At 33.8% G+C, this 10,890-nt stretch overlaps 1 pseudogene; it reads left to right on the top strand.

Moving 5' to 3' along the window:
* The first annotated feature begins 5,091 nt into the window (after positions 1-5,091).
* On the top strand, positions 5,092-7,454 carry LOC107060185 (receptor-like protein 12; annotated as a pseudogene).
* Positions 7,455-10,890: the final 3,436 nt, after the last annotated feature.

Raw genomic sequence — 10,890 nt, 5'->3', positions numbered from 1 at the left:
TCTCTTTATTTAGTTGTTTTAGTATGCTTATGATATGCCAACTTCAGGGTTAGCTTGGGGTCACTCGTGATCCTAGGTCCTGTGTTTACAGCCCCGGGGCGTGACATTTTGCTCCGGTGGCTTTCTCCACCCATTCTCTCGATGGATTTCTTTTTTTTTGTGTTGAGATCAGGGTTTGATTGCGCGTGATTTTCTTCTTCGAGCATCAAAAATCTGCCATAAGATCCAACATTAAGAAAACATTGTCTGTTCATATTAGTTTTGAGATATGGGTTTGACTTGTGGCTTTCTGAGATATTTTTTTATTTTATATAGCACCATAATAACTTAGAGTGTTCAACTAAGGTTATAGAAGTGGAATCTGTCGAATTTGTCCAGCTTAAGCATGTTAGGCTGAAACTATCAATGAAAAAATTATTGGTTTTTATGCTCTATTTACTCCGTTGTAGACACTAAAAAAAAATTAGCTTGCCCAAATTATCTTTCAATTGAAATTCAAGGAAGAAGGAAAGTGATTCTATGAGATAATAGCTATGTCTCACTAGATCATTTGAGAGATTAATTTTGGGTTTCCATCTTCTCTCTGCGTTTGGTGGTTGTGGGTTGTGGGAGGTGGAGGAAAAGTGAGAGAAATAATTATTTTGTTTTATTTTTTAAATAGAAAACTTATTATTTTTATCTTTTATTTGAGTGACATTTTTAGTTAATAATTTAAAAATAGTGATGAAATAATTATGACATGGCATTAACATATATGATGTGGATATGACATGTCATTTATATTAGAGAGAGTGAGCTACACACATGGTCGGAAGGGTTCAAAAGTCTCATTTTAATTGAGTTTAAGAGTTTAGTAGGCAAATGATTAATTAGAAGGGTGTAGAATACAAACTCATACAATTACAAGGGTCCATTGAACCATTTCGCCTTTCCATTATAGTTGATAATTTCAGCGGAGTTGCTTAGAACTTTAGAAACAAAATATTAACAAATTATCCAAAGGGAACCAAACTTTCTACATAACAATAACTGCCTCAGATAAGAACTTGCAGTACTTTTGTGAAGTATATTCCTACACATGATCAACTCTATTAGTTATCATAAGTGTTGGATAAGAACAAATATTTAATTTTGAAGAATGACAATTGCAAAGAACAAGTTCCACAAACATGATCTCAGTAGACCAAATCCAACTGGAACTAGGAAACAAATAAAGTTGAGGCGGTGAATAAAAATAAAACTGCTAGGAATTCAAGTCGCACAAGAAAGGGTTGTCCGAGTCATACAAGGAGACGAAATGTAATACCCTATAATTTAATTTAAGGGCAAATAAGTCATTAGTTATTTTTTTAAAAGAAAAAGAAGAGAGAGATTGGGCTAAAAGCCCTAAGCAGCAACAACTGCTGTGATTTTCAGCGAAGAAAAAAAAAAGGAGAAACAAACGCTAGTTGCTGCGTTTTTGTTTCCAGCGAAGGACCACGAAAGAGAAGAAAGAACGGAAGGGTGAGGGAGAAGAAGGAGAAAGAGACATATTCGAAGGTTTCGCTTCCAGGTTCGAGGTAAATCATTGTTGCTTTTCTTCTCCTATAGCCCCTCCAAGATTATTAGTTAGGTCATTCAAAGTAGGTGTTGAAATCTAATTACTAAAGGCTAATAATTGGGCAGCAAGGGTTGTACAGCCGATAAATCATATTTATAATTCTATCTATTTTATGAGTATCAAGATACATGATTGATCAATGGATTTGGGCATGAGAATACCTATAGATAGAAGTATATTTTATACTACTCCTACTGCCAGATATGCTCCCAGTAGCATTAATTGGAATTACATTGTAATGTTGGGCTTGAGTTGTTGTTAATTGTAGTAATAGCCAAGAAAATTGTTTGAGCAACCGCAAGATATGAATACTTAGAGCTTTTAACTTGTTGTTGCTGAAATTGAAGGATTATGTCGTTACAGAATAAGATACTTTAACATATTGAGAATCAAACCTGAAACTTGAGGGTTGAATATTTTAAATAGTTATGGAATTAGCTTAAACATAGAATCTAACTGGAAATTGGTATGAATGTGATTATAGATTGACCAAAGGGATTCATACGGATTACTCGAGTTACGAGCTTGGTATTTCAGCACTAGTACTATGAGTAGTAATCTTACCACAATTTGTATTTCACAAATTTCATGATTTTTACATGGTTTATAAAGTAAATGTGTTACTGAATGTTTTGAACTTGCATGTGGGACAAGTCTTTTACTTGATATGATACTGAAAAGATTATTTGAGATCATCGCATTCTTACAAGATATGATTACTGGTATTGAGAATTAGTATTTTGACAGGTGATTGTTAAACTTTGAAATGATATGATTTAAATAAGATTTAAATGCTCTATTCGATTTTGAAATGCTTCTACTGATTACAAGAAAAGTTTAAAAAGGGAGTAGACCTTGATGAATCCCGTAGCTAACGGCGGGTTCGTTAGACCTAGTGCACCTTGTAGTTACTAATTACTGATAAAGACCTTGCTAGTCTGTTACTGATATCCCTCGAGTAGGGATCTACTGATATGAATACTTAACTCATTTATGAGGAGTTCACTGTTATTGGCACTTCTTAAAGAGAAGGCCACACTGATTACATGATTCATCCTTGGAAACCTCCCAGCTATAAGATTCGATATGAAAATATTTTTCTGAGTTTACTATTGAGTATTTATATTGATTTTACTTATATGAGGCACATAAGATTGAATATTGTTATCGTTTCTGGAAAAGGCGGTTTTATCGTTTTTACTATCATACTAGCATGTTTTCTGACTTGTCCCTCACTAAAACGTTTGTGGTTAAGTGTTATTACTCACTAAGCTAGCGTCTCACTCCTCGCTAATTGTTTTTACAAAAAACTCAGGTGGTATTGAAGAGGATTTCATTAACTAGAGAGTGTAATTTGGTAGCATCTGGTGAGCCTCGCATTGCTTCGCGTGGCAAGAGAACTATTTATTTGTTATTGGGTTATTTAGTTCCTTTAAAAACTCTTAGAGTCGCTCCATTTGTCATTCCTTTGATTTGAGTCATGATTAGTCCTTCGTATTATAGTCAAGTGACTAGTTGGAACTTGTTTTCATAATTTGGAAATGAATTAGGTTTGTTAAGTGACAATTAGATCATTGAAGGATATTATGTTGTGGCTTATAGTTGCTATTGGTTGTGTTGTGAATTTTTGAGATAGGAAAAGTCAGGATAAACTTAAAAACAGAGGAAACTCTGCCCGATTTTCTGTAGATTTCTGGTTAAGGCTTGCTTTGGGATTCTTCCCTTTAGCGCCGGTCACGGTTCTAAATTGGGTTGTGACACGAAATCACTAAAAGTTTGTCACGTTGGAGTCAACGAAGGAAAAACTTTTTTGTCTATAAAAGGAGAAGGGCTCGCTCAAAGAAAGACGCGCACTTACAAAGAGAGAAAGAAGAAAACATGATCAGGAGCTGTGAGAGTTTTTATATTCATCTTAAAGTGCTGCTTAGATTAGGCTGAGAGAGTTAAATTCATCTGAAGTTGAAATTAATTGTTTTAGTTACAATTGAGTTCTGAGTGTAGGTTGGTTTACAAGTTGGTGCAACTTGTAGACTTTAGAAGACTTCAACCTTGGGAGGTTTGTGTCTTGGGGTTAGGAATTAGAGTTTATAATTCCTTGGATTACATAGGTTTTGTAATCTTTTTGTAGTTTGAAGTGATTCAATAAAAGTACAATTGAAAATTGTTGTGTTATCAATTTCCCTATATATCGACACCAAACTACGAAACAATTAAGGAATAGATAGTTCATACGTGTCCCTTAGTTGAATTACGGAGGTTATAATTACAACAATAAGAGTTATACTAAACGCACTGCTGCATCATTCACTTTTGGTTTTGGAGGGGGAATTAGTGAAACAAATTTTCTTGCTAGATCAGTCGCAGTGCAGGAATTTATTCATACAGTCGCAGCTCATACCTTATTTATCTCAAAATCAACTCTCTACTTCATCACTTCCAGTTCTAAAATAAAGGAAATCTACATCTGAAAAAGTAATTAACAAGCATTGAACAAGTTCATCATGATCTGGAATTTCCAACTTGAAGAATATGGAATATTAGATTAAAATTATTAATAACACATCAATCGAACACAAATTGATTCTCTCTTTGATTATTCTAATTTCTGATATTTCTATATAATATCATAACTTTTACTTTTTCAATAAACAAAGATACTTTTTTGTGACATCTTTGTCTAACAAGGTATCTAACAAAATGCATGTGATTTTACAAGTGGAGGGACTTAGCTTGACATATCTTATATAGACCGACATGGCTTGTACAAATTATGTGCAAAAGACTCTTAATTACATGGTGATATTATCCGTTTGAGAAAAACTTGCATAGTTTCTCCCTAAATGTCTCTGATCAATAAGAGTATCACTACTCTTAACATATCTCTTTTTGTCGTCAACTTCTAGTGAGACAACGAAGTATTATGTCGCGGCTTATACCTTACTTATCTCCAAATTAACTCTCAGCTTTATCACTTTCAGTTCCAAAATTGTAAAAGATCTGAATCTTAAAAAGTAACTAACAAACATTGAACAAATTCATGATCTGCTAATTTTCTTGCTTTAAGAATATGACCTATTAAATAAAAATTATTAATAACACATTAATTGAATACAAATTTATTCTCTCTTCATTTATCCTAATTTATGATATTTCTACGTAATATCATAACTTTTACTTTTAATAAATATTTGAGTTGAACTTGATATTATCATTGGAACAAAATCTCATTATTTTGTTAAAATTTGAATTTGCCAATAAACACAAGGTAGAATGCTTCTATGTGTATCATGAGGAGGAGAGAAGAGTGGGGAAACAAAGTAAAGTGATTTTTCATAGTGCATAGAAAGCAAAGTAGAAAGCAAAGTAAAAAGTGGGGAATAAATGTGCATAGTAAATTGGAAAATTTACGGTGCTTAATTTTTTCTATATATACCTCATCACAATTATTGAATAGAGATCAAAATAAAGATTCTTTTTATTTTTTCTCTAACAACTTAATTAGTTTTGAACATTTTAGTTCAGAAATGGGTTACATAAAACTTGTATTTTTTTATGATATTTCCCTTCCTCTACATATCAACTTGTTTTTTGCTTATCCTTATCTCATTTGTGTCCCAAAGATCAAGCTCTTGCTCTTCTACAATTCAAGCACATGTTTACTATAAATGCTTATTCGAAAACACTATCATGGAACATGAGCATAGATTGCTGCTCATGGGATGAAATTCATTGTGACGAGATGACAAGAAAAATCATTGAGCTTAACCTCGCTAACAGCGGACTTCAAGGAAACTTTCACTCCAACAGTAGCCTCTTTCAACTCTCCAATATCAAAAGGCTTGATTTATCTTTTAATAATTTCTCTGGATCGTACATTTTACCTAAATTTGGTGAGTTTTCTAGTTTGACGCATCTTGATTTGTCGTATTCAAGTTTTACAGGTCTAATCCCAGCAGAAATCTCTCACCTTTCTAAATTACACGTTCTTCGTATCCAGAGTTATATTCATAGGGTCTTAGATTCAAACCTCACAATTTTGAACTACTCCTTAAGAACTTGACCCAACTAAGAGGGCTTAACTTTGACTCTATGAACATCTCTTCCACCATTCCTCTGAATTTCTCTTCTTATTTACTCTACACTTTGTGAATACACAATTATATGGGATATTGCCCGAAAGAATTTTCCACCTTTCTAACTTAGAATCTCTTGATTTATCATCCAACTCCCAGCTCAGTGTTAGGTTTCCCACAACCAAATGGAATAGCACTGCCTCACTCCAAGCATTAGATATCTATAGAGTGAATGCTACTGGTAGGATACCTGAATCATTTGGTCATCTAACTTCACTGCGTACATTAGATTTATTTTCTTGTAATTAATCTCTCAGGGTCTATTCCTAGACCTCTATGTAACCTCACAAACATAGAGGTATTGAACCTTGATTACTTGAAGGACCAATTTCTGAATTCTTTAGATTTGGAAAGCTCGGGTTCTTATCGCTTACAAATAACAACTTTGATGGTCAACTTGAGTTCTTATCCTTTAACAGATGGACGCAACTTGAATGGCTAGATTTTTCAGTCAATTCCCTAACTAGTCAAATTCCTTCTAATGTAAGCGGAATGCAAAACCTACAATCACTCTACTTGTCATCAAACCACTTGAATGGGACTGTAACATCATGGATGTTCTCCCTCCCAACACTAGAATGGTTAGACTTGAGCGATAACTATTTCAGTGGAAAGATTCAGGAGTTTAAGTCTAAAACATTGATTGAAGTTGTTCTAAAACAAAATCAGCTGGAAGGTTCTATTCCAAAGTCACTCCTAGACCAGCAGTTCCTGCGATTTCTTCTCCTTTCACAAAATAATTTCAGTGGACAGATCGCTTCAACGATCTGCAATCTGAAAACACTACAAGTGCTAGATTTGGGCAGCAACAATTTGGAGTGAGCCTTTTCGAGAATTTTGAAGCTATGAAAATAAATGGTGAGAACAGTGGAACCCAAGAGTATGTAGCTGATATAGGTTCTCATTATTACACAAATTCCTTGATAGTGACAACAAAGGGGCTGGATGTTGAACTTCCTCGAGTTTTGACTACAAACATAATTATCGATCTCTCAAGGAATAGATTTGAAGGTCATATCCCAAGCATTATTGGAGATCTCGTTGGGTTTCGTACGTTGAACTCATCTCATAATCGCTTGGAGGGTCACACACCAGCATCACTGCACTAATTATCTGTACTTGAATCATTGGATCTGTCATCCAACAAAATCAGCGGAGAAATTCCACAACAACTTGCATCCCTCACATCACTTGAAGTCTTAAATCTCTCTCACAATCATCTTGTTGGATGCATCCCCAAAGGAAAACAATTTGATACGTTTGAGAACAGTTCATATCAAGGGAATGATGGGTTACGTGGATTTCCACTCTCAAAGGATTGTGGTGGTGATGATGGGGTAGCACAAACGACGACTCTAGTTGAGCTAGATCAAGAAGAAGGAGGAGATTCATCAATGATCATTTGGCAGGCTGTTCTCATGGGTTACGGTTGTGGATTGTTTATTGGACTGTCCATAATACACATAGTGTTGTCAACTCAATATCCAGCATGGTTTTCGAGGATGGATGTAACATTGGAACACAAAATCATTACAAGAATGAAAAGGCACAAGAAAAGATATTAGTGAGTCACCTCCAGGTACTCAATTTGATCTTTATCAATGAATTTTCTGCCTTTAAAGCTCTTTAACTTTAAATACTTCTCTTTTGAAAATTGCAGGATTCAAGTCTAATATGTTGTTGGTGATGCAAACACAAGATTGTACTTTCCTAGTTTTTGAATAAAAGCATTAGTTTTCGTTTATCAATAGTTTGATACATATTCAGCGTAATTATTATTTAGCTAATTGGATTTGACTTCAAAGGTCAGTTAATGGATTTATGAAGTTATAAGATGTAATAATAGTCGATCAGTTTTAAAGATATAAGATATAATATGCGTATATCAACCTAACATCGTGGATATCATAACATGCTCGGGGAAAAATACATTGAGTTTCCTTGTGTAACTTTTGAGTAAGATTAGCATAAGATCTAGTGCCAATGCGGAGCACTAGTTCAATGCTTGCTACTTCTGGTAATGAATCTACAATCGCAGCTAGTGATACCTGAATGGTCAGTCCTGCTGTTTTAGTAGTAAAATCGGAGATGAATTCTGTTTACTAATTTCATATCTACTTTGTAGTAGTAAATCGGACTTATTGATTAAGTTTTATTGAATATATGAAGAAACTGCCATGCCTCTTCAAACAGTTGTTGAATGAACTCTCTCTAAATTTGTAAGATTTGCAATTACTACTACAATGGAGAAGTACAACAAATGTGGTTATAATTACGTAGAAAGTGCAATATTCTGTTTTCATCATGTCTTGTGGTAGAGTCATATCATTCACTTCCCTTCAATGTGGAAGGACATACAACCCAAAGTCACGTCATGTATTGTGATGGGGAGATTTTATTCATCACAAATTTAAAGTCGGTACTTTATGTTTGTGTTATGATGTCACGAGACAGAGTTGGAGAAAACTAGATACTAAGGGGTTTCCTAATTAAGAACCATTGCATCAAAGGCATTTATAGTTACGTAGAAATTAAGTTCACCTTTGGAGATCATGAATAATAAACTAACATTCAGTGACAATGAAGTACTTACCAACTAAGCACAAAAAGATGACGAAAACTTTAAAAGCAACAGAGGTACATGTTTCGGATGATGAACACAACTTTATGCAGACGGACATTTTAATCGGAACTAACTCTCATCCTTTTGATAAAACAGTATAGATCATCCATAAATAGTTCCTAAAATGTATGTCAAAACCAATTCATTTGCTAACACCGAAGGAACTACCAAAATCTTAACATTTTCAAAAGCTTCTTCTTTGCCCCTCCTGTGTAAGGAGATGATGTATACATTGAAGTTATTTTCCTCAAGGTCTATACACCATTATTACTGGAAAAAATTGCATACCAAATTTGTCAGTGAACCAACGGGGCATTTCGTTTTAAATTACAACAGGAATATCATTTTGAATTCCAATGCATATGCGGAACTCAATTGCCAGTGACCATATTATTAATAGCTATCGCGATTAGGAGAATATTTGTCGGAGTTGAAAGTTTGTTGTCAGTACGGGGCAGTGGTATCAGCTCTTATTAGTTCTGAAGAAAGTAGACATAATATGTTTCAACATTCAAATACAAACACTCATTTTCAGTGCATAACACTAAATTTTCATTTTACGCCTGCAATTAATTGTTTTAAAAGTGTAACAACTTTGTTTACTTTTATATAAGAAAAAGTTAGAACCGTGGAATAGACAAAAAGCATCAATAATCCATATTTAGGATATGAAGCTAGTTGATATTAATTAGGAGATAATTATATATTTGTAGAGCAATGTACAAATTCTATCAGTCTGTCATCAAATCATGAACTTAATATCTCATGTAATGATGTAGGGTGAAGAGCTAACATATAATCCATCCGAGTATGAAATGCGAGGTGATTCTCATAGAAATGTCATAACAAATTAAATTTTATATTTATAATTAATTGTTTAATTATTTGTACGTATAACCTTGTCTTATCTCGTTTTATGAAATAGACAATAGAACATCGTAAAGTACTGTACAAAGCAAGTTTTATCAAGATTTTTACGTTCGATCTTGAATGGATGTCAAGTGTAGTGATCATATCGTAGGCAATGAAAGGTAAAAGATAATTCATCAGAGTATGAAATACATTGATTATATACTCGTCAAGTAGTTTAACAAATCAGGTCTTATATATTAATGGTTCAGATACGAAATACATTATCAATTGAAGAAATACCGATGATCAATTCAAAGAGATTTATATATTATCTGTTGTTCGATAAAATTAAATTTACATAATTAGGAGGACATATATGTGTGTGTGCGTGTGTAATTTTAACTAATAAAATCGACCTTAAGAATTTAGTTTATATTAAAATAAATTAATAAATACCGTTCTCAAGAGGTCGGTATATTTAAAATATTATTTTATTTAAATAATATCAACTTCACAATGTCAGTATTTACTGATATTTTTAGATATAGATAATTATTTTAAAAGATACTGACATCCCATAGTCGTAAATTAACACTTCTTTTTTTTTTAAAAAGGATGATTATTATTTTCCCTTTTCTCTCAAAAGCCTAAGTCACTCTCTCACCTCTCACACCACCCATCCCCGTCCCCACGCCGCCTCAGCAACAGCAGCAGGTCGCGCGTCGCACCAGCAGACATCCGCAACTGCAGCAGACGGCGGCAGCAGTAGTACCCAGAACCAGATTTATTTTCACCAAAAATAAGAGGTAAATTATCCAATATATATCATCAGCTTCAAAATCATCACTAGATTTTGGTTCAAAATGTTCATTATCCCTAAAATTATCATTTTTAACTTGAAATTCAACAAAAAGATTTCTTTGAAACCGAATAATTGAAGGGGCTTACTTTGTAACTCGAACATGGCCGATTTGGAGAAATTGAACAAAGTTTCCTATTTTTATTTTTATTTTTATTTTATTTGTTAAAATTTTCCTATTGGTTGACTCAACATGAAATTCCTGCCCAATATCATGTTTGAAAAAATAGTTTAATAGTTTATGCAAGCCAACAAAATTTATATAAAGTATATTTGTGTAACATCCGGTAATTTGAAATATCTATGAAGAGGCTTAAAAAAAAATAATCGAAAATAGTCATTTTTGGAATAAAATTGAATATCTGGAAATTTGGCTAAGTGTGGAAATCAGTGAGTTTTTGGCCAACTTTGAGCGGTCATAACTCCTAGCTCAGGATGATTTAGGAGTATATCCAGTTATGGTTGCATAGCCCTTGGAACGATCTTTCCAACGCCACCGAGTTTGCTCAATTCCGAGTTCGTATGAGCGAGTTATGCCCTTTGAAAGTTGGGCAGTTGGCAGGGAATCCGTCCGGAAAATTAAGGGCATTTTAGTCTTTTCCCTAGCCAATTCTTTTGGGATTATATTGTTGTATAGGGCTGATCCTTGGATCATTTTTTCCCATTTTAAAAGAGAAAAAGCTAGGGCTTGAGAAGAAGAAGAGAAGAAGGAGAAGAAGAAGAGGAGAAAGAGGAGATCAACAAGTTTCCGTCAAAGATCAACGTGGATTATCGTCGGGGGTGATCCCTATCAAGGTATGTGAGTTATTTGTGTGGGTTGATC

This window comes from Solanum tuberosum, unplaced genomic scaffold, assembly GCF_000226075.1.
Source record: "Solanum tuberosum cultivar DM 1-3 516 R44 unplaced genomic scaffold, SolTub_3.0 scf00063, whole genome shotgun sequence".
Lineage (NCBI taxonomy): Eukaryota > Viridiplantae > Streptophyta > Magnoliopsida > Solanales > Solanaceae > Solanum > Solanum tuberosum.
Note: the sequence above shows the minus strand (reverse complement) of the source record. Positions and strands in the feature narration are given on the sequence as shown.